A 24,768-nucleotide genomic window follows, 5' to 3' on the forward strand; every position below is an offset into this window, starting at 1 on the left:
TTTCTTGTGGATATGTTTAGTTTGGTTTGACCTTTTGGATGCGACATGATCTTGAAGAAATAAAACAAGTAGAAGTAGCAATAGCTATAACCAGTGCTTAATTTGTAAAAAAAAAAAAAAAAAAAAAAAAAAACAAGAGGTACAAGTACTGTGGCTTACCAGAGGTATCGGTACAGCATACCATCACAAATCGAGCACCGGTTACAACAACAAAAGCAGTTGTTTAAATAGTGACACACAAGTTTAAAATAGTGACACCAGTAATTGTACCTGGATTGCTGTCATTTCACAGCAATAAAAAAGGAAGTTTTATGTTTGTCAGTATTATGAAAAAGATAGTTGCTACTCACCATATAGTGGAGTCACTGATTCACAGCTAAGCACAACAAAAATACTGTCAAGCACAGCTTTCGTCTAAACCGGTCTTCATTAGATTTAGACAGCATACAGCACACAAATGCAATGTGCGCAGACATGGCCACAGTCAAGGCAAGACCATGAGCATGTTGCACTGCTGCTTGCATGCTAGCCTTGGCAGCCAGAGACTGTGGTCAGGTATGTGTGTTTGAGTTGTGTTTATGCACACATCTGTGGTGTGTGTGTGTGTGAGAGAGAGAGAGAGATTGAGATTCTGATGAAGGGCTGTTTGGCTGAAAGCTTTGATTGACAGTCTTTTTGCTGTACCTACCTGTGACTCAGCATCTCCATTATGGATTTGTTATAATGTCCAGTGTTATGTGTCTTTTGTCAGTTATGTCCTTGTTCACAACAGCCACCCAAAGAAACTTATAAACGAAATTGGTCTTATAAATTTTTGTGTACTGGAGGAGGGGGGGGGGGGGGAGTTTGCACTGCTCACATAGAAAAATCTATGTTGCATGTGTTAATTAAGGAGTCCCAGCACAATCATGGGTCTGCCATTATAGATTTATCATTGAGTCAACATAGAAGAATTAAAAAATAATTTGAAAGTGATGAATTAAATCAAAATATTTTGTGATTGGCTCTGCATGGGATCTGAACCCTGTCACATTCATCTTTTTTTGTTGTAATATATTTGGTTACACTGATGCAAAACTTCATAAAAAATACATGAGATGAAAGCGTCTTGTATAAGGGGCAGTCAAATGAAAACAAGGCTGATGGAAAAAAGTAAGTAAACTGTTTTAGTATTTCAAAAGTAATCACCATAGTTGTGAATACATTTATGCCACTGTGAGATAATATGGCCAACCGCTTCATGGAAAAATGTTTGCGGTTGTCTACAAAACCATGATTGTACTCATCTGTGCACCTCTTGGTGTGAACCAAATGAATGGCCAAGAGTGTTTCTTTAGGGCTCCAAAAATATGGAAATCACATGAGGAGAGTTTGGGACTGTATGGAGGTTGTGTGAAGCCTTCCCAGACCAAACTCTGCAACATTGTTTAAGCAACCTGCCAATAAGACGCCTACCATGGTTTTATAGAGTACGCTATAGAAGTTTCGAAGAGAAACACACGTTCTCCATAAAGTCCCAATCTCTCTCCATGTGATTTCCATATTTTTAGAGCCCTGAAGAAAGACGTTCATGGCTGTCCCTTTGCCTCAGATAAAGAGGTGAGTGCCTGGCAACTGCATTCATTTCCCCACAAAGGTGTTGACCTTCGTAAGGCAGTTATAGTGGAATAAATGTGCTAATAGCTATGGCAAGTACTTCTGTATTAATGAATAATTTACTTACTTTTTTTCCACATTTTTGGTATTAATTTGACTGCCTTTGTATGCCACTCTCTCTCTTAAGTTTGCTTTTGTAGAGCTGTGTACTATGTACGCAAGTGCTCTATTATTATTTTCAGCATTTTCTTTTTTTTTAACTCCTTGTTCCCCTCAGAAACTCGCAGCTGTGTGCTGGGTTAAAGATATCACAAATTAGATAGGTTTTCATAATCTAGCTAGATTATCTGCAATGCTAAAGCAATCAACAGTAGCTTCATAAACACTGATTGCCATGCACCATTTTGTGTTTGAGAACTGTAGACTCACGTTTTTGAGGTGGGGGGCAGCAGAATACATGCTTCTATTGTACAGATGAGGAACTTGAAACTTTGCAAGTTGGAGTAACTCCATTTGCTATAAATCTACTCCTTAGATAACTTTCTTATTTCTTTTTTATATTATGCTGGTAGTAGATGTACCACATTTACATAAAGCACCAAAATTTGTATTTAGATGATGTTTCAGTAAAATTCACTATTCATCAGTTTATCTGAGTTCTGCTAATGCCAAGGGTATAGTTAATTTTTCACTGTACGTGTTATTTTAAGAGAAATCTGTAATTTGCTTTATTTAGTAGCCATATGCTCAGGAACATATTGTGAGCTAATAATTGTTTATTTCCAGAATGACACAAATAATTGGAAAGCCCTCATTTCACTCTTATCTGTAAACATTTTATTATTTGTGAAAAGTCATTAACTAAAATGTTGTTCGTAATTAAAGTTTCCACACCCAGAAAATGATATTATTATTTGGATCTTTAAATACGTTTATGAAATCTTAGGTGTAGTTGTAATTTTTCTGAACTAGAAAATAGCTTTGGTTATCAGAGTAATTTGACAATTAAGAAATGAAGAAAACTACTATCCTGCTAAATTTAAAACAGGCTCAGTAAATTCCCACGGCAGTGCGCATGGTATGAATAAAATAATATGCCCAACTTTTTTAATTTCTCAATCATCTATCACATAGATAAACCAAATTATTACTTGCTTCCCCGTGATGTCATAGCCACTAATTTCGAAATTGTTCTCTTTGTACAGCAGTAGGAATTTAGGTCCTAGTAATCGTTACAGTAACATCTCCATGGCAGTCACGATTGGCTATTTTCATCTTAATATCTCAATGTAAAAATTCATAGAGTGGATTCATCCATTCCACATTTCAATGTCAAAGTCACTAATATGAGCAGATCTTACTGTTACAGTCACTCAGTGTGATTATTTAATGAACTTGTTTGGAAAATCTGTCTGTAGTCATCTACATAACTTCTCTGTGTTAAAGTGTTAGTAAAGCTTTAGTGACAAAGTTCTTTCAAATGCTATTTTCTGAAGATTTACTTTTTTTTGTAGACTTGGATGACGACTTCACCATGGAAAGAACCTGCCACTGGTTAGAGTTCATCAAGTGTAGTAGCTCACTTGGTTTATTTGAACTATAAAAATAATTAATAGCTGAAGTTAATCTTCATCATTGTGTGTTTTGGCACTAAGAAATGTGAAATAATCTCAAGTTTAAATCAATGATGTCATGTCCATCACCTCAAATCCGAAGATTGTCCTGTCACGAGGTCGCCACGTGTAACCTCCCCCTCACTTATCGACCTTAATGACAGTGAAAAATTAAACCGTGTGTACGTAATGGAAATTTCGGAAAAGCAATCGTCACCGAAGTTAATCTGTCGGTAAAGAGGGAGGAAAGGGTTACATCTAAAATGAAAGGAAAAATGCAAATGAAACTGGTGGAAATTAATTTTGAAAAAGGGGTAAAGTTAATAAAGAAAGTAAATGTGCGGCTGTTACGTTAACACTTAACTAGCGGTAATTAGATATTTGAGATTTGGGGGAAATTACGGTCGCCAGTCCTATGGACATTATTGTAGTAACTGAAAAAGAAAGGTTATTACACATATAATTAGTACTAGAAGCGTGGCAACTGAAGGTTGACACGTGTAGTGTGAAAACTGAAAGTTTGTCATAAGTAATAAATTTCGCTACACTCTGACTTAATTTAGCAAAAGAATTAATAAAACCGGAATATCGAAAGTTAATTTAGTGACTGAAGTTAATGGTGAGCTTTCTTTCTGAAGCACATCGAAATTCAGTAAAATACGGTTAGTCTTGGACTACCTCAACAATCATTTCAAAAGCTACTTGAATCTACGCAATTTAGAAATAAGAGATTTAACTTTGAACTTGAATTAAATGAGTCTGAACAATTAACAATAGTAAAATTTAGTACATACCAAGCTGAGCTGCAGTCACAGGTAAGCTAAAATACGGTAACAAAACTCGCACTCTTAATTTGTGCTTGTGTAATCCAAATATTGTAGCCAGCTATGAATACCTTAACTGGACTTTGAAATTAAAGCAGGGAAATCGAATGATGCTGGCGTTTGAATTTCAACGACACTCGGGTTCATTTTGGAAAAGGAAGGGACCCTGCTTGGCAATACAATTGGGACAATGAGCAAGAAAGGTTCATGCTAAGTTGCTGTAATTTTGTGATGCAACAATTTTAAAAGTTTGAAAAGCTGAGGTCTGCCATACAGTTCTAAAACTTTACGTGCTTCCAGTCTTCCTTGTTGGTTGATTGAAGGTTTGAAGCCGTCGATCGAGGATGTGGCGACAGTCACTCATTGTCGGCCGTCGCTGTTGCAGAAGCTGGATGTTGGCGCGCCTTCTTCTCGACACGGTCACCAGTCGAAACGGGCTCTTGATGTGCGCCAGCTAATGCTTCCCGTCCGCGACACCATGTCAGAAACTATCATCGCAAGTCGAGCGCAATTACATGCTGCCAAACCCCGAAAGTGCGGCAACTCGCGGGAGCTTCACACAACACACCTGCTCCACTCGCTACTCCAGCCAGACTCCCTCTCTCTGCCCGAGTGCCCGCGCTCCACGGAGGATGCTAAGTTCACCTAACCTGGAGATGATGTGACGTCATTATGACGTATATACGCTTTAGTCGATTAACACACCTACCGACTTTTACGAACGTTCGAGATTCTAAACTGTCGTCAGCTAGTGGTTTGTTTTGACACGTTCGATTCTGATAACAGCTCAGTGTGGCAGCGTATATGTATTTCGCCAAAATAAAAGAGCTGGTTATCAATAGAAATATTCCTGACCGTGGCCTTGAAAACACCGCGGACAACACGTTTCGTAAAAAAGTGAAGTCTTCTTATGTCCCGACCAGATTAGATTGTGTGATTGTTGTATTGAATGCTTACGCCGAAAATAATATTTATTTATTATCAATATTTTAGTATGGTTTCATCGAATTGGTCTTGTCAGTACATATTAGATTGCAGCAGCATACTCTTGCTGACTTTTTTTTCTTAATTTATATAGCTGAAAGAGAACTCGTGCAAGTTTGTTAGCTAAGTAATTTATGTGTCCATCCCAAGATAGTCTTTTATCGACCATAATTCCTTAGTGTCCAGTAATGTCTGGTGTGTAGAATGATTGAATTTCGAACTTAAAAAGAAAAATATGAGACATTGTTGAAGAAAAATCGTCGACCGGAGATGAAATACGAGGGGAAGTGGATTTCTCAATGTAATCTTAACCAAAGGTTATTGTCTTGACGCTTCTAAAGATTTTGGCTGCTGAGTGCTTCTTCTCACCGAGTACGAATAACCGACGCACTTCAGCTGGGTCAGAAGTACATCAATTTCTGCTTGAGATTCACAATAACCACGCAATTGCCCGTCGTCATCGATGCTGAACTCTTTTCAGCTTTTCTTTCATTAGTCTCTCGAATGCTGAACACATAATTAGAGATGAGCAACAAAAACAACGCACAGGACACACACACAGTACAATACACGATTTAAACGCAAAACACATTTAAACGAATGAGCACAGCGCTACCCTGTCACAACCTCTCGAAAGTTCACAAAAGTCGAATAGTCGATATACGGTTTCTATCGTTTTCGATGTAGCGTGTATATGTCATAATGACGTCACATCGTATCCATGTACGGTGAACTTAGCATCCTCAGCGCTCCACGCGGCAGAGTTAACACTACCAAAGATCCTACACACTTTGATTCTTCACACGACCTATCGATGTAATCGTTCGATAGCAGTTTTCCCTAGGCAAGACCCAGCGTAAAAATACAAATAATGTTTACGAAACAAACCAATTATACATCGACATAAATGCATAAATATATATATACAAATAGTAAAACAATTACAATATGTAAAGACACAGAAATGTCATATATTCAGGTAACAAAAATAAGGAAAACAAATTTATAGTACAATAGATGGAAATAGAAGGATATGCATTTCCGGCGTTACACGTGCCCCACATTGTCTGAGGATGTTTGTGTAACCTAAACAGACTCAGAAAATGTCCCAAAAAAGAAACAGCGGAAATGAATATGCTCAAAACATCAACAAAATTTAGCATTCGTCTAATTAACCATAAATCAATTTTTAGACCATAATAATTAAGTGGAGACACTCCTAATCTTATTCCACTCTGTCATCTTGCACAAAATAAAACAGGTTGACAACATATTAAAATTCATAGAAAACATAGAAAATCGTTTAGCTATTCCAAAATCGTCAAAATTCGTAACACTATCAAGAAATGGAATACTATTTACAAAATTTATCAGAGCACATGGTCATAAAAACAGGTAGATCAAAATACGCAAATTAATTATTAATTGCATAGAATACACATTTTATATAACCTTTTCATAATTATTACTCTCGCCATGAGAGTCCACTTGACGCTAAACAAGAAAATAATATTCAGCAGATCAAAAAAAAAAAAAACATAAATATTGACAGCAGAATTCTTTCACATCAGCTGTCCGGAAGAAAAACAACTCCGCCTTCCGTACTCGCAAGTACAAAGAATGCCGACAGCGGCACAAGAGCTGACAGCGGCACAAGAGCCGACAGCGGCTCCGCCTCGCCAGTATTGTTGCGCCCGCCTGTGCGGCACGCTTGATCTCACTCGCCTGTGCAACGGCATTTCCAGAACGTCCGTTTCACTGAATTCTTTCGGAAAAACTCATTCCCGAGTAATCTCATGGAGTCCATTAACACTATCACAGTGGATAACCCGACACTGTCCATCGTCACACGCATGTACTAGCCTGTCAATCCGTGGAGGGAATCTGATTATCTCTTCCAATTCACTTTCTACAATTTTGTCAATGCCGAAATTCCTCACGTTACGGCAGTTCAAATTCATTCCTATGTCAATGTCATCCGGCCAGTTAACAATGTGTATAGGCTGGTATTGCCTATGCACACCGTCTCCTGCCTCATCAAAACCAACTGCCATTGTTTTATCTAGTGACATACATGTCAAAGTTTTGCTTTCGCAGTTAATCACTGCACGGTACTTTAATAGCCAATCCAACCCGATAATTACTTCCGTAGTTAAGTCTGGCACGACGACAAACTCTTGTTCAAATCGTGCCCCACATATCTCGAAGTTGACAAAAATCTGTTTTGTGACCGGTTTACTGGCCTTCCCAGTAGCACCGATAATTTTCACTCCTGTTACTGGCATAACTACGATGATATGTCTGTCTTTCAGTAACTCAAATATTTTCCCAGATACAGCACTCAATTCTGCACCGGTGTCAATCAACACGTTTAGTTGTAGGTCGTGCATATTAACAGACACTACTATCTGTCTACACTTGTCCTCGACTGTTTGTTTCTTTTCCCACAGTAAATCCTCGTCTATATCCAGGTCATTCCATAGAAAACCATCCGGCTTTGATCCTAAATCCGGCTTATCTGGCGGTTTTTTCAGCATCTGTTCACATAGAGTTTTAATTTCAACACGTTTGTCCTGAGGCTTAGTCTGTAGCTTCGCCTCCAATACCAAAACCTTTTCCTCTAACTCGTCAATTAGTGAGTGTTGCTTTGCTATCAATTCACTAATTGTCACCTTCGTTGATTCCTCTTTAGACAGATTGATCTCATCCGCCAATCTACCTGGAGGAATGTGCCCAGTAGTTTCTGCGATTACTTCCTCTGGCTCTACGCAACCCACACTGGTACCGTCTGACCGTATAACGTCAGCTCTGACCTCATACACGCTGTAATCTATGTGCTTTTTTACCAATCGTGTCCGGCTATCACTAAAATTCTCGTAATCTTTCTCCTTAATACTCTCGCAATGTTTAAACTGGAGGTTTACTTCGGATGGGTCGGCTGCTTCTACCACTACGACTTTCGGTAAGGTCTGCCGGTTAGGGCCAGAACTTTCCGTTACTACTTCAACATCTAACTCCTGCGGGACGAAACACGACGAATCTTGCTCGTGCTCCCCATTAACATCAACTGTTTCTGGTAAAGTCTGCCGGTTAGGGCCAGACCTTTCTATCATTTCACAAACACTATCTTCCTGCGGGACGAGACGCGGAAAATCCTGCACGCGCTCCCCATAAACACTTCTCCCATACAGACCCCTATAATCTCTTAGTTCGTCGTATAAGCGACCGAACTGCCTTAACCAGACCTCATCCCTCTCTGCATCCCCTCGCTCGATGACGGACGTTTTATCTGACATCTGATCTTCTCTCAACACTTGTGAATCATTCTTAAACTCAATCTCCAGTTCTGCTGTGGGTATTACAGCTGCCACTTTATAATCGATTTCCGGAACACTACTTAAATTGTTCTCACTGACAGTGAATGTACTCGTATTTTCTAGTACCGTGTATACAGCTGATCTACTACTTGTGGGCGCACTCCTTTCTGTTAACACTGGCACACTCTCCCGCCGTTGATTATTCCATACGGAATTTTCATAACGACGACACCTGGGTTTTCTGCTGTTATTGGGCCGCCAAAATTTCTCCACGCCCGGTCAGCCCCTCACCGGCGCGGCTAATGGTTTCCCTGTCTCGTCCCAGCAGATACGCTCCCCGGATGCTGCTGAGGCGGCTGATCACACCCTCTGGCGTTATTACTATTCTGCGAAGCCCGTATCACGTTAGTACGATACTGGTTTGCGTCATTCCTGTTATTATTTGCATTGTACCGATTGTTATTACGGTCCGAACCATTATTGTTATTGCTGCCATGGTTGCGGTATGCATCATTCCCATGGTTATCGTTGCTGTGGTACCCGTTGTTGTTACCACGGCCTCTACCACTGTCGCGATTATTGCGCCAATTGTCCTCGTCCTCCACTCTTTCCAGGAAATCATTGATTGTCCTGTAATTGTTTCCTACGTAGCGTTTTGTATCATCTGGAAGCTTCTTGTAGAGTTCCCAGACTATTTCGGATTCCGTGCGGCGATCACGCAAATATTCCAACTTGTGGATCCAGCCCTCACAAAACTCCTTCATCGAACCGCGCGAACTCGCATCGAAAGGCCTCGATACGACAAATTCGCGCCAGACACTTTGCTGTTTTTGTTCTGACCAGTATTCAGCCAGAAACAAATTTTTAAACTCGTCAAAAGTCAGGTTCGTAATGTTGAGGTTTAATCCCCAAAGCTTGGCATCACCAGCCAGCACATCAATAACCGCATTAATTTTTCTCTCATTAGTCCATGATCTGGGTAAAACTCTTTCACAATTCTTAATGAAATCCGTCGCGTGTATACCGCCTTTTTTCAAGGGGTCGAACCGCTCCTCTTTCGTCAACAATTCCGAACTATGTGCACAGATTGGCACATAGCTCTGTTTTTCGTCAAGTTTCTTTTCTAATTCTGACACTCTCGTAATTACTTGGCAAGTGGTTGTCGCAAGCGTTTCTACTTCCCTTTTTTTCTCTTCGCAGGTATTAGCCTGCTTCGTCACTTTGGTATCTACTTCGGATACTAAAGCCTTTAAAGTTTCCATCTTCTTTTGATCCTCTTTTTTCACTAATTGAATTTGTTCCGTCACCTTATTCTCGATGATCGGAGCAACTGATTCTCCTACGCTTTTCTCGATTCTGCTAATTTCGGAATAAAAACGAGTATTTATGCTCGCAATTTCCGCCTGAACGCCTATCATTTCCTGTTTAAGATTACCGATTTCGGTATTAATTACAACAATATCTTCTTTGATTTTATTAACTTTTGTGTTAACAACTCCAACATTGTTGTCCGTTCAATTTTTTCATACTGAGCTTCTTGCTTGGCAGCCTGAGCTTCTTGCTTGGCAGCCTGAGCTTCTTGCTTGGCAGCCTGATCTTCTTGCTTGGCAGACAGAGCTTTAATTTCTGCCGATTGACTCTTGATTTCATTAATCAAAACATTCAATAAATCAGTTAAATTCCTGGAAACTACCGGTTTTACTTCCGTAGCGGCTTCCTCTTTAATTATCCCCCCGTATTCGTCATCAAGGGATTCAGATTTGATTTTCACTTCCGATTCCGAAACATTTTCTAAAGTTGGGGATTCCATTTCTGCTCTTTGTTGCGTTTCGGCGGTCGCGTCTTTCATGCTAGCCGCCTGCCCCTGAACAACGGGTACCGCGGTGCGCGTTTCCCACTATTGGACCGATTGTTCCTTATCCAAGTCTACCAAATTTTGGCAATTGTTGCCTTCACTCATTTTAATAATTTTCAATATATGCCAAATCTCAAATCTAATTAGGATTCCTCACACTAATATTCTTGCTGACGTATCGACCATTTCGTAACCAGTACTTTGTTACGAGATTTGCACAATGCAAAATTCGTGTCCAGAACAACCTCAAATCCGAAGATTGTCCTGTCACGAGTCGAGCGCAATTACATGCTGCCAAACCCCGAAAGCGCGGCAACTCGCGGGAGCTTCACACAACACACCTGCTCCACTCGCTACTCCAGCCAGACTCCCTCTCTCTGCCGTCTGCCCGCGCTCCACGACAGGCGTCTAAAGCTAGCGAAATGAGGGATGCTCAACTAACGGACTTACCGATAGATGGCTCTACCAGCTGTTTACTGTCGTCTGTATTGCCCGCCATATTCGAATTTGGGAAGAAGTTTCTCTCGGTGTGTACGGTGTATAAGGAATTAAGGACTATCGAAATGGTGATTTCTTGTTCCGCTTTCAATTGTACGAAGCGATGGAGTAAGGAAAGTGACATATCATTTCACAGGTAATAGGACTACCGATACAATACGATAAAAATACAGACTTGTGAGATTGCTAATTCGATGTTTTTGAACAGGTTTCCTCTAAAGCACCCAGAGCTACTAAAGACGTGGATTACTTCCGTGAAGCGGAAAGATTTTAATCCTACGTCTTGCAGTTTTCTTTGCGGAAACCATTTCCGACAAGATGATTACGTAGTGAGCCCTGGAACGTGGAAGAAACGACTCAAACCCGAAGCAGTGCCATCAGTTTTTGACTTTCCGACACATTTGATGCCACCAAATAGACAGCCACGACGACATGTTGTTAGGATTTTGAGTGACAACGATGATTCTCCATTTGAGGTAGCTAATTAATTTCCTTGCTATGTGTGCGTTTTTTACTTTTGTGAATTTATTTCATACGGACACAAATGGGCTACATAGGTCTAAGCATTGTTGTAATACAGGTCCATATTTTTGTTTTTAGCGTTCTGTGATGGAATCCGTGCTCTATTTGCCCACTGCAGACGCTACTGATTGCGTAGAGAATGTTGTCAATGGGAATTCTTCCGTGGAAAGCATGTCCCATTTATCCAATGCAGAAGCTGCGAACTGTGTCGAAAACGTTAGTATAAGGATGTTTTCACACCCCCAAAGTTTTCTTATAATATTTTTTCATCAAGCCTTGAGTTGTTTCAATCATACATAACGAAATTATTTATTTCAGAGTGCAGTGGGTTCTTCAGTAATTGATTGTAGTATACAGTCGAAAGTAGAAATGGAAGACAAGGCGACTGAAACTTGCAATTTTTTCCTCAGACACTGTGCACGAATTAAAACGTTAACCGAAGTGTGTCCGTGAAAAACTTCGAAGAAGAGAGAAGAAAGTGTTTTCCATGGATGACATCATAAGTTCATTGAAGGAGAAGGGGCATCTTCCTGAGATGTTACATAACTTGCTCAATCATCAGAAAGGAACACAAGTGGAATTAGTGTGCAACTTAGTGAACAACTCTCTCTCCTCAAAGAGTAATAGATACACAACAAATATGAAAATGTTCGCGATGACTGTCTACTTTTATTCACCAGCAGCATATGAATACCTGCAAAAATTAATGCCTCTGCCCCATAAATCATTGATTTCCAAATGGGTGGCAAGTGTAGACTGTGAACCTGGCTTCTTAAAAGATGTTTTTAAGTACATTGATTTGAACCCAATTGTAAGGGACCAGTTCAGCGATTCATGTCTAATTGTAGACAGTATGGCAATTAGAAAGCAAGTAGTTTGGGACCAAGGAACTAAGCAATACACAGGTTTTTTAGACTTTGGTGGGGAAGTGCCTCAGTCAAAAGAAGTAATAGAGGCATCTGAGGCTCTGGTTTTCATGCTTGTCTCTATTAATGGCAAATTTAAATGTCCGATTGCATATTTCTTTATCAACGGTGTACAGGCAAATAATCTGGTGTACAGGCAAATAATCTGGTGTACAGGCAAATAATCAGGCCACAGTGATAAAATCTGCTTTAGAGAGGCTGCATAGTTCTGGCATTAGGGTTTGGTGTGTTACATGTGACGGCTGTAAGGTAAATATAAGCACTTTACGTTCACTTGGCTGTACTTTAAATTTTTCCAAGGGTGATTTTAAAAGCTACTTTCCTCATCCTGTGGAAAAATACAATGTTTATTGTATCTTGGACATGTGTCATATGATTAAGTTTGCCAGAAATGCTCTAGCGGAAGTATCTGCTATTGAGTCTCCAACTGGCATTATTAGATGGCATTTCATTGAGCAATTGAACAAGGTACAACAAGAAGATGGTATGACATTTGCCAACAAACTATCAGGACAACATACAAGTTATGTAAATAGAAAAATGAATGTTTCATTAGCTGCACAGACTTTGAGTTCTAGTGTGGCAGATGGTATAAAGTTTTTGAGGAGGGTTGGTGATCCAAATTTTAAAGGAAGTGAAGCAACAGTAGAATTTTTGTATTATATTGATAGGATTTTTGATATTCTGAACTCCATTAGGTAAAGGGTATAAGAGCCCCCTGAGACTTGACAACAAATCTTATTGGCTTTTTATTTTCAGGGACACTGAAAATTATATCAAAAGCTTAAAAATCATTGGTGTTCCATTGCTGCTTCATGCAAGAAATACTTTTGCTTTTGGGATAATTTTCAATATGCAATCAGTCAGGCACATAGCTCTGGCAAGTATGCTTCGTGCTGAATCTCCTCTGAAGTATTTGCTAAATTATAAACTGTCACAAGACTATTTCCTGCATTCGGTCCAGAGGTGGTTGGAACAACAATCCAAATGCATACCAGTTCAAATGTGCCATGAGAAAGTTGCTCTTGGGTAACACTGTCACTGCAATGAATGGGAATTGCTCAAATTTTAATGTGTGGTGTTTGCCACCTGTTTATGATTTTCATGCAAGAAAGCATGTAGTAGAAAGTGATGAAAGTGCTGCAGAAAATGAAGTAGAGAAGTGGTGTGCACTTCTTGATGATAAGCAAAACATACTCTATTATATTGCAGGGTATGTGTCATTGCGCCTTTCAAGGCAGATCACATGCAAAGACTGTCTTCACATACTGAAGCCACCAGTAGCTAAATCTGCATTAGAATGTATTTATCTCTATGCTTTTCCCAATATGGCCAATAGAAATGCATTTGTAAATTTTATTAACTGGGGAAAACTGGTTAAAACAAGTGACTGCGTGTACTCTGTTGTAGAATACTCAGAAACTGTTTCAGATGTTTGTGATTGCTGGGGATATGCGACAGAAATATATACTGGCCAAGATTTTGCATTGTGTTATGTTAAAAATAAATTTGTAGATTACCCATTTCCTGCTCCTGCTCTTGGTCATGGTTACCATTATGAAATTGGGATTGAGGACTTAATCAGACTCAACTTGTTTGTAAGATTGCATCCATGTACTCGTGCACACACTTAAAAACACATGAAAAAAAAAGCCTGCTGAGAAAATTTTGAACAAGAAATCAAGTATAAGGCAGAAGTTAAATAAACTCATATTGTTTAATCATGTATAGTGCTCAAATTGGAAAAGATTATGTAATGGGACATTCCATGCAGATGGGTGTGACATTTTGACTGCCTCGTGATGTCTGGGTGTTGTGTGATGTCCTTAGGTTAGTTAGGTTTAAGTAGTTCTAAGTTCTAGGGGACTGATGACCATAGATGTTAAGTCCCATAGTGCTCAGAGCCATTTGAACCATGAATCACATGGAAGTAAAATTAACTCTTTACATCCTGTGTAGATATTGTAACAAAATTATAATTGTTTATTATACATGCTTATTTTAAGCTGTTTGGTGTTACAAAATATGCACTTGTATTAAAAACAGGTGATTTGTGTGAAATTAATGGGAAAAAAATGTTCTGAGACTTATTTGACAGATAGCTTTCAGTGTGAGAAAATATTTCCCTCAATAACTATGTTAACTTGAATTTTTCAGTTTAAGAAAACAGTTCAATGGGTGTGATCTAATGGAGTATGCAGTGGCCCTATGTTTCAAACAGTAATGTTCGTGGATACTCTGCAACATAAGAGCAATAAAATTGTTACTCTCTTAATTCTTGTTTTAATACTTCCTAGAATGAACACAATGTTCCAATTGATCGTAAGCATTCTTATTACTTTAGAATCATTCTAGAATAAGGGGGCCTGATTCAGGCAAAACCTAATTTTCTGAATTTTGTCTTTATTTTTCTAGGAGGTCTTTCTATTATATTTTCCTGTGTTGAGGGGGGGGGGGGAGAATGCAAATAACCATACAGAATTAGGCCGGCCGTAGTGGTTGTGCGGTTCTAGGCGCTACAGTCTGGAGCCGAGCGACCGCTACGGTCACAGGTTCGAATCCTGCCTCGGGCATGGATGTGTGTGCTGTCCTTAGGTTCTAGGCGACTGATGACCTCAGAAGTTAAGTCGCATAGTGCTCAGAGCCATTTGAGCCATACAGAATTACCTTTCTAGCATTACAAAGTACAGAATACAGTGATTACAGTTACACTTGGATATCTAGGAAATTTCAAAAAAATGGTTCAAATGGCTCTGAGTACTATGGGACTTAACATCTATGGTCATTAGAACTTAGTCCGCAGCTCGTGGTCGTGCGGTAGCGTTCTCGCTTCCCACGCCCAGGTTCGATTCCCGGCGGGGTCAGGGATTTTCTCTGCCTCGTGATGACTGGGTGTTGTGTGATGTCCTTAGGTTAGTTAGGTTTAGAGTAGTTCTAAGTTCTAGGCGACTGATGACCTCAGAAGTTAAGTCCCATAGTGCTCAGAGCAATTTTTGAACCCCTAGAACTCAGGACTACTTAAACCTAACTAACCTAAGGACATCACACAACACCCAGTCATCACGAGGCAGAGAAAATCCCTGACCCCGCCGGGAATTGAACCCGGGTGCGGAAAGCGAGAACGCTACCGCATGACCACGAGCTGCGGACTAGGAAATTTCAGTATTCATGTTACATGCCTAATTTTCATCAACATTTACCTTAATTATACAGTTAAACTTTTTGCTGATTTGAACTGTGTACTACATGTTAAAAAGATTTTGTTTAGTCATAGTAATAAAAGCATTTCTTCATTTTTTTGTTTATTTATTTATTTTTTTAGTTCATATGTCCCATATGGAACTGAAATTATCAAGTTACGATGACAAAGGAAGGAATTAACATTAAGGAATCTTACTTCACAGAAATTATGTAATAATGGTTACACTTTTTGCAAGTTAACTTTATTATAAACCATTTAGTTTTCCATTAAGAGTGAAAGTAGTTGCAAGAGTCACGTAAAGAACAAAGTTTCCCATAGGGAACTAAAGTATTTTACGTTTGAGTTATGGCAGACCCAAAGTATTGTGATCTTCATATTTCTTTTTAAAAAAGTTTGTAACTCAAATTCAGACATTTTGGAATCTGTACATACATGTGTGTAACAAGGTACTTTTCATGTGCCATGTGGAACCTTTAATTTTCTGGTTTAAATATAATTTATTTCATGAATTACCTTTAATACCAACAATATCTGAATGCGATATTTACCATTTAGAAGAAGAAATATTAGTGTAGAGAATAACAAACCTCATGAGAAATGTGAGAGATTGTTGTGTACAGAACTTGGAATGGCTCTTTATCAACTGCAGGTAAAAAGAAGGCTTCTATTAAATGTTCAAAGAAACCAGTCAGTACCTCTTAACTCACCTTAGAGGTGATACAGTAATAAAAGAATTTACTTTTTTCAGAATTTCAGCTAAATATTAAAAGTGTGAAGACCTATTCAATAAGTATTTGCTTTACCAATAACCTGTGGTATAAACACACATATAAGCAGGTAATTATGGGAGTCAAGATTTATGTTAAAATTAAAGATACTGACTGGTATTACTTGCTCACAAAACATTGTAGTTGCTGTACAGTTTATGCTGTAAGTGGTGTACCCAATGTGATTCCTGGAGGACATAATATTCTGTTATCCTATGGGAGTGCACTGCTACCACACCTATTGAAAGTAAGTTTTGCTGTGGAATTGTTGTATCAGATGTCTGTACCAGAAAAAATCATGTTCTTAGGAGGAGCAAGCTTTACAGCAGCATATGCTGTTAAAAGCATAGTGAGATTTTCTTTTTCATCATTTCCAACATTATACACAACTTTCTTGCACTTTTATGTTATCACATTTTTCCCTTGAGAATGGAGAAGAGGGGAAAATAAATAAACTAATTAATTAAGTGTGATTTCATAATAACTGAAAACTCTACTTGTGTCATTTGTTATTTTCAAAATGTTATTCTCTTTCCAAATACTGTTCTATTTCTTCAAACCAATTCTGAATTTCTCAAGTTATTACATATTATTTACTGTACATTGTCCAGCAATACTTCTGTTGTTACTGGATAGTTTGTAATTTGGCACTACCTTTGTACCACTGGTATTGGCTAGTGTACTTTTGCAGATAAGAAAATCGACTGGACTGGAATGTCCTGTCAGTATAGGGCAAATTCAGACAATATGGAACATTTTACACTAAATTTGCAATATAATGTCACCCTTGTCTCACACAGATTGTAGCAGCCATTGGGGTGCCTGTCTGGCCAGCTTCTGCAGCTTTCGCTTTCAGGTTTGTTTTTTGCTTGGGCCGTATGATGACAACCAGTCATTCCAGTGATAGACACCATGTCAAAGACTGGAACCAAGATTCACAGAAATAAAATTCCATGGTTGTAATTCATAGTGTAATTAATTTTGCTCACTGACATGTTTTGAATTCAATTTTAAAATAAAACCATGGTACCAGTCACTGTTTGGGTTTCAGACTGGAAAATTACAGTTTTAAGACACCCCAACCTTAAAATTAACAGCTGTGATCAATGTTATTTTCAACAAGTTCCTTCACTTCCTATATCATCATGGATCAGTCCAATATAATATTAATACTACACTTAACTTCCAAATGATACAAGTTATGCATTTAAGAGGAACCTTAACGTTGGTCTTTGTGTTTATCTCATTTAAATGTATTTCTTGTCATGTATCAAAGACTGAAGCAATGTCAAAAACTGGTGCTTCTACCTTATCACTCAGTTAAAATACACTGTGTCATGTACAGGCGTTAATAAAATCATGGCATTCAAATTTCTGATCAAAGAGAGAGCCAAATTCGTAAGTGCATGTTGCAATTACAGTGTCAGCATATATGCAGATCGGTAATGAATCACTTCAGATAAAGCAAAATAACAATTTTTCCGTTCATAAGTAAGTAATACTTTAATAGCTCAGTTGTAATTTCTGTTGTCAGTAGAGATACCCCTAAGCAAACGATGTCAACTTTTTTTCAAGAGGCGCCTTCACTGTTTTCCACATTTGATTTTCCGAATTATACCTGTAGTTAACAGCTTCGGCAACCAAGGCAATTTGTTGACCTTCATTGAATCTTAAATAGTATTTTAAAACGGGCAAATAAGTAAAGCACTCGTAAAATTATTAGTAAACAATTTATAGCTCAGCTTGCCAAACTTCCGAAACACACTCGAATTTAGGAATTTCATAGCAGAACTGTCACTGTTTTTTTCTCGCTAGATTAGAAACACTTCATTATGTTGATGTGAAGATATCTAGTACATCCAATATAAAAGACTTATGAGGGCGCAGAACGAAAAACATTTTCATCCGTGTTTTGACACTTGCTTTTTTGCCAAATTCAGATACGGCGGGCACTCAATGATATGATCTTTGGCCGGCACGCGCTAGAGCCATCTATCGGTAGGTCCGGTAGTTGAGCATCCCTCATTTCGCTAGCTTTAGACGCCTGTGCGCTCCACGCGGCAGAGTTAACACTACCAAAGATCCTACACACTTTGATTCTACACACGACCTATCGATGTAATCGTTCGATAGCAGTTTTCCCTAGGCACGACCCAGCGTAAAAATACAAATAATATTTACGAAACAAACCAATTATACATCGACATAAATTCATAAATATATATATTATTTTATTATTCTGGATTTACAATGTGAGTACATTTTTCCAGCGCCTATTCTAGATTACAGTAAGTCACTAATTATTGTTCTCCACTCTTCTCTATTTGTCCATAAATCTTCAGGAATGTTGTTCTTCCTCATTGCTGACTGGACTCCCTGTTTCCATGTATCAGATGGTCGTCCCCTTTTTCTTCTTCCAATTGGTACCCAGTCGATTATGCATTTTGGTAGCCTTTCCTGTTCCGTTCGTCTGATGTGTCCATACCATTTAAGTTGTTTGTGCTCGATGAAATCAATAATTGAATTTTTACATTTCATCTTGTCTCTGATTACTTCATTTCTTATTCTTTCTCGTCTTGATATTCTTGCTGAACGTCTCCAGAAATCCATTTCTGTGGCTAATAATTTTGATTTCAGTTGCCATTTTGTTGTCCACACTTCTGAACCATATGTAATAATGCTCCTAACTATTGTTTTAAAAATCCTTATTTTGTTATCAGTTGTTATGTGTTTGTCCCAGAGAATTCCATTTAATAAAGAGATTGTCGTCTTTCCAGAATTTATTCTTGATCTAATTTCTTTGTCCTGTTTCCCATCATTTGTAATTTTCACACCTAAATATTTATATTCCTCAGTAGCTGTTATTGTTCCCATCCCTTCTTCTAATATTAAGTCTCCATTCACTCCACCAATTACCATGTACTTTGTTTTATTCATGTTTACATTTAGACCTGATTTTTTATATTCTTGAATCAATTTTCTGGTCATATACTCTATGTCCTCATAGTCTTGGGCTATAATCAGTTGGTCATCTGCAAATTGTAACGAGTATATTGTTCTATCATTTATTGGTATAAATATATATATACAAATAGTAAAACAATTACAATATGTAAAGACATAGAAATGTCATATATTCAGGTAACAAAAATAAAGAAAACAAATTTATAGTACAATAGATGGAAATAGGAGGATATGCATTTCCGGCGTTACAAGTGGGTAACACAAGTTTGTAAGCTCAAAGGGGAACATCAAATGATACTACACATGAACTCCAGACCTCGCCCCCTTGGGTGGGGCGGGAGGCAGCTTTTAAATAATAAATGGAAACACCCATTTCTCATTGCAGATTCGGATTCTTCATAAAAAAGTAATCAGGTTTTGTCTGAAACATTTTTTTAAACCATTGATAGTGTGTGCTGAAATCGAGAAAAAAGTAAAATTGGGGAAGAACTCTGATTTATTTAGAATGGGCCGAGAAAGACCTTCAAATCAATACAAAATGTGCACCAATTCTTTTGTTATGCCAAATTAAGCTATTTTTGTACAAAATGTACTGTATCCTACTTTTAGTGTTACCCAGGAACGACGACATGGACGTAGTAGAATGATTTTCCCATGGGGTGCTTCATTAGTGTGAGTCCCCTTTCCTCTCATATATTTGGTTCAATGCGTAAAGTCAATCATCTGCGAAAGTTGTCCATAGTTTTTAGCAGCACATCCCATGGTATGGCTGCACATGGTCTTCAAATGCATTGCTCCATATCGTTTCGCATTGTGGGCTGTCTGTCATACACAATATTTTTTAAACAACCCCACAAGAAAAAATCAGGTGTTAGGTTTGGTGAACTTGGAGGCCACTGAATTGGTCCACCGCATCCATCCACTGACCAGGGTACCGTAAATTTAAAACGTTCCCACAGTTTTAGCATAATGAGGAGGTGCTCCGTCCTGTTGGAACCACATTCATTGTCCAGTTTCTAAATCAACATCTTCCATTAACTCCAACAATTCATTGTGGAGAAGTTGTAAATAAGATTCCCCAGTTGCATTTCGGTCAAAAAAATATGGTCCTATCAAGTAACCATTTAACATTCCACACCAGGCCATTAACGACCATTTGTGTTGATTGTCAATGGGTCTGTGCCAGTGTGGATTGACAGGGAACCAATAATGACAATCATGATGATTTAGTTTGCCATTGTCTTTGAATGTGGCTTCATCGGTGAACATAACGTATCTAAAAAAAAAATCATTGTCACCTCTTATAATTTCCAAGGCCCATTAGCAGAAATGCATGCGTATTTGCATATCTTTTGGCATTAATGCCTGTGTCAGTGTGATATGATACATATGATACTTATATGCCTTCATAATCCTCAAAATAGTTGATTTCAGTATTGCAGTTTGTCTCTGAATCGCAGAACTACTAATTTCGGGATCCAGTTCAACACAGCCGAGTATGGTAAGGGTACGAGCATCATTTTCATTGTATTCGAGAGGACGAGGTGGATGGTGCATGTATCCATTTTGAGCTCATTGAGTGCAATTTCGAATAATGTTTTTGCTTGGATGTCGTCTGTTTGGGAAACGATCCGCATACAACTGCTCAGCTGCAGCACAATTGTTATGGCATTCACCTAAAATTAACATCATATCGACAATCTCTGCAGGAGGATAGTGAGCCATGTTTTGCTAAAGAATAATTTACTTTCGTCAGTTGATGTTTACGGTTCACAATCTGAAAGTGCAGTGACGTATGATTGCATTGCACCGACCTTTATACTGAGCCATAGCTCAAAGTCTGGCCATGGTAGCACCAAATTCGAGTGAGTAATGCAATTGTGAAGAGTTCCCTAACAAGATTTTAACACCATTCCACCTCCCTCCATCAAAACCTGTGGTGGGTTTTGTAAAAAAAAAAAAAAGCTTAATTTGGCGTAATGAAAGAATTTGTACACATTTTGTATCGATTTGATGAGTCCTTCTTGGATCATTCTAAATAAATCAGAGTTCTTCCGAAATTTTAATTTTTCTTGATTTCATCGCCATATATCAATAGTTTAAATAGACAAAACTTGATTACGTCTTTATAGAGAATCCGAATCTGCAATAAAAAATGGGGGTTTCCATTTAAGATTTAAAAGTTGCCCTCCCGCCCCATACTATGGGGTCACATGTAGTATCATTTGATGTCCCCCTTTGAGCTTACGTACATGTCTTATCCACTATTTTTACATGATACTTAAATTTCAGTCATTGCATGGAATGTAAACAAACAGTGATATACTGAAGTCATATAATAATACCAGTTACATCTTATCAACTGTTTATCATGAAATAAACTATAACTATTTATTATATGTGGTTAAAAGACAGTATGGCATTTCCCAACTGCATTTTTTTTAGATTACGGACAATATATGTCATGCACTCATGAGATACTTGTTTATTATCCCATATGTGCTTTCTGAATTTACCTTGCAGTTTGTTTTTATAGCAAAAAGTGCACTAAATATAGCATGAACATAGACATCGTGCTACTCTACAAATCAATATTTTACATCTAGCTCCAAATAGCTTGGCACCCACACAGCCTCAAGGTGTGTGTACCTTTTTGTTACGAAGGAGTGACCATCGTAGTCAGCAGTAATATGCTGAGCAGTGTGCTTGGTCCACTATCAGCAGTTGCATTATTTATTAATGGGGTGATTTTCTTATTAGCTCCCCCCCCCCACTCAGTTATATTATTAGTCATACTGGGATGAGCTGTCTGTATGATCTTTTGCAGACTCGCTGACTGTAGCTTAGGACTTCTGCTTTTGAGTAGGCCTCATCCGTTGAACTGAATCCCCCCTACCAGATAATGCTTACACACAATGAAACCCCCACAACTTCCACTGTACCCACCCATACAATACTATCTGCACAAGTATGGAACAATACTTTACTTTTAACACTCTGCTTCCCCATTCAGCTTGGCCACACGCATCCAAACTGTCACCTTGCCACCTTAACCTAATCCTCTGATTACACTACAGATCAGTCATCACAACAAAACGCCTATTCAATCTTGTTATGTCAGTGTTCATTGAGGGAGATAAAGTAGGTGTTCACCCAACCTGAAAATTAATTTGCGTAAGAAAATAGCATCTAAAATGTAGTGTTACAGAAAAATGGTGCAGATTATATGGGTATACCGGTTAACTAAATAGGTGGTACTGAATAAATATGGTAAGAAGAGAAATTAATACCACAACTAAAAAATGGGACTGACTGTTAGGACACATCTCGAGGCATCAAGGAATAATCGAGGTAAGTGGGTGGGGTAAAAATTACAGAGGCGCACCTAGGTTTTAGTACTGTAAGCAGGTTTAAATGAATGTAAGTTGTGCCTTACAACAAAATGTAATGGAAGCTGTGTATTATAACAAAATGCACACAAGTTTCCTGAGTAAATTAATTACAGTTACAGTTGATGCTTTTAAGTGTAATATGCTCTTGGATTTGTGAATCAGTACAAATTTTCAGTATTGCTTCTAAACGTACATCTGTATCATTATTATTTACAATTAACTATTCTCAATTCCAATATTTACTATCAACAAACATTTGACACAATAGTCAGTGGATGTAGACCCATTTATAACATGGTTCCAGCACGTACAAGAAAGCATAAAAAAACCAACATCCGAACAGCCAATGAAGGGCCAACGGTACTGACTGGCTGCCATGTCATCCTCAGCCCTTAGGCATCACCGGGTGTGGATACAGAGGGCATGTGGTCAGCACACCACTCTCCCAGCCATTGTCAGCTTTTGTGACCAGTGCCGCTACCCCGCAGTCAAGCAGCTTCTCAATAGGCCTCACAAGGGCTCAGTGCACCTTCTTGCCAATAGCACTCGGCAGACCCAGATGGTGACCCATCCAAGTGCTAGCCGAGCCCAACAGCTCTTAACATCGGTGATTTGATGGGAACTGGCGTTACCACTGCAGCATGGCCATTGGCCAAGAAAAATATTGGTTTCATTTTTTATTGTGTTCTGACCAAAGGAAACTAGGGTGCAACTGCCTTGCACGTGTTCCTTGGTGTATTACATAACTCACAGACTTCAGCATGTTTACACAAAATACATTAAAAATTATTTTGTATTTAAGCATTATGGGCTCCAAATACACTCCTGGAAATGGAAAAAAGAACACATTGACACCGGTGTGTCAGACCCACCATACTTGCTCCGGACACTGCGAGAGGGCTGTACAAGCAATGATCACACGCACGGCACAGCGGACACTCCAGGAACCGCGGTGTTGGCCGTCGAATGGCGCTAGCTGCGCAGCATTTGAGCACCGCCGCCGTCAGTGTCAGCCAGTTTGCCGTGGCATACGGAGCTCCATCGCAGTCTTTAACACTGGTAGCATGCCGCGACAGTGTGGACGTGAACCGTATGTGCAGTTGACGGACTATGAGCGAGGGCGTATAGTGGGCATGCGGGAGGCCGGGTGGACGTACCGCCGAATTGCTCAACACGTGGGGCGTGAGGTCTCCACAGTACATCGATGTTGTCGCCAGTGGTCGGCGGAATGTGCACGTGCCCGTCGACCTGGGACCGGACCGCAGCGAAGCACGGATGCACGCCAAGACCGTAGGATCCTACGCAGTGCCGTAGGGGACCGCACCGCCACTTCCCAGCAAATTAGGGACACTGTTGCTCCTGGGGTATCGGCGAGGACCATTCGCAACCGTCTCCATGAAGCTGGGCTACGGTCCCGCACACCGTTAGGCCGTCTTCCGCTCACGCCCCAACATCGTGCAGCCCGCCTCCAGTGGTGTCGCGACAGGCGTGAATGGAGGGACGAATGGAGACGTGTCGTCTTCAGCGATGACAGTCGCTTCTGCCTTGGTGCCAATGATGGTCGTATGCGTGTTTGGCGCCGTGCAGGTGAGCGCCACAATCAGGACTGCATACGACCGAGGCACACAGGGCCAACACCCGGCATCATGGTGTGGGGAGTGATCTCCTACACTGGCCGTACACCACTGGTGATCGTCGAGGGGACACTGAATAGTGAATGGTACATCCAAACCGTCATCGAACCCATCGTTCTACCATTCCTAGACCGGCAAGGGAACTTGCTGTTCCAACAGGACAATGCACGTCCGCATGTATCCCGTGCCACCCAACGTGCTCTAGAAGGTGTAAGTCAACTACCCTGGCCAGCAAGATCTCCGGATCTGTCCCCCATTGAGCATGTTTGGGACTGGATGAAGCGTCGTCTCACGCGGTCTGCACGTCCAGCACGAACGCTGGTCCAACTGAGGCGCCAGGTGGAAATGGCATGGCAATCCGTTCCATAGGACTACATCCAGCATCTCTACGATCGTCACCATGGGAGAATAGCAGCCTGCATTGCTGCGAAAGGTGGATATACACAGTACTAGTGCCGACATTGTGCATGCTCTGTTGCCTGTGTCTATGTGCCTGTGGTTCTGTCAGTGTGATCATGTGATGTATCTGACCCCAGGAATGTGTCAATAAAGTTTCCCCTTCCTGGGACAATGAATTCACGGTGTTCTTATTTCAATTTCCAGGAGTGTATTTAGGTTTTCTGTGTAATATCACTCCTAGCAGATATGTATGTTTGCAATTTTTTTTTTCAGTG

The 24,768-nt window shown here is 39.6% G+C and overlaps 1 pseudogene; it reads right to left on the reverse strand.

Moving 5' to 3' along the window:
- Positions 1-22,994: 22,994 nt before the first annotated feature.
- LOC126189266 (5S ribosomal RNA) lies at positions 22,995-23,113 on the reverse strand (annotated as a pseudogene).
- Between the last annotated feature and the right edge of the window lie 1,655 nt (positions 23,114-24,768).

Source organism: Schistocerca cancellata, chromosome 5 (assembly GCF_023864275.1).
Source record: "Schistocerca cancellata isolate TAMUIC-IGC-003103 chromosome 5, iqSchCanc2.1, whole genome shotgun sequence".
Classification (NCBI taxonomy): Eukaryota; Metazoa; Arthropoda; class Insecta; order Orthoptera; family Acrididae; genus Schistocerca; species Schistocerca cancellata.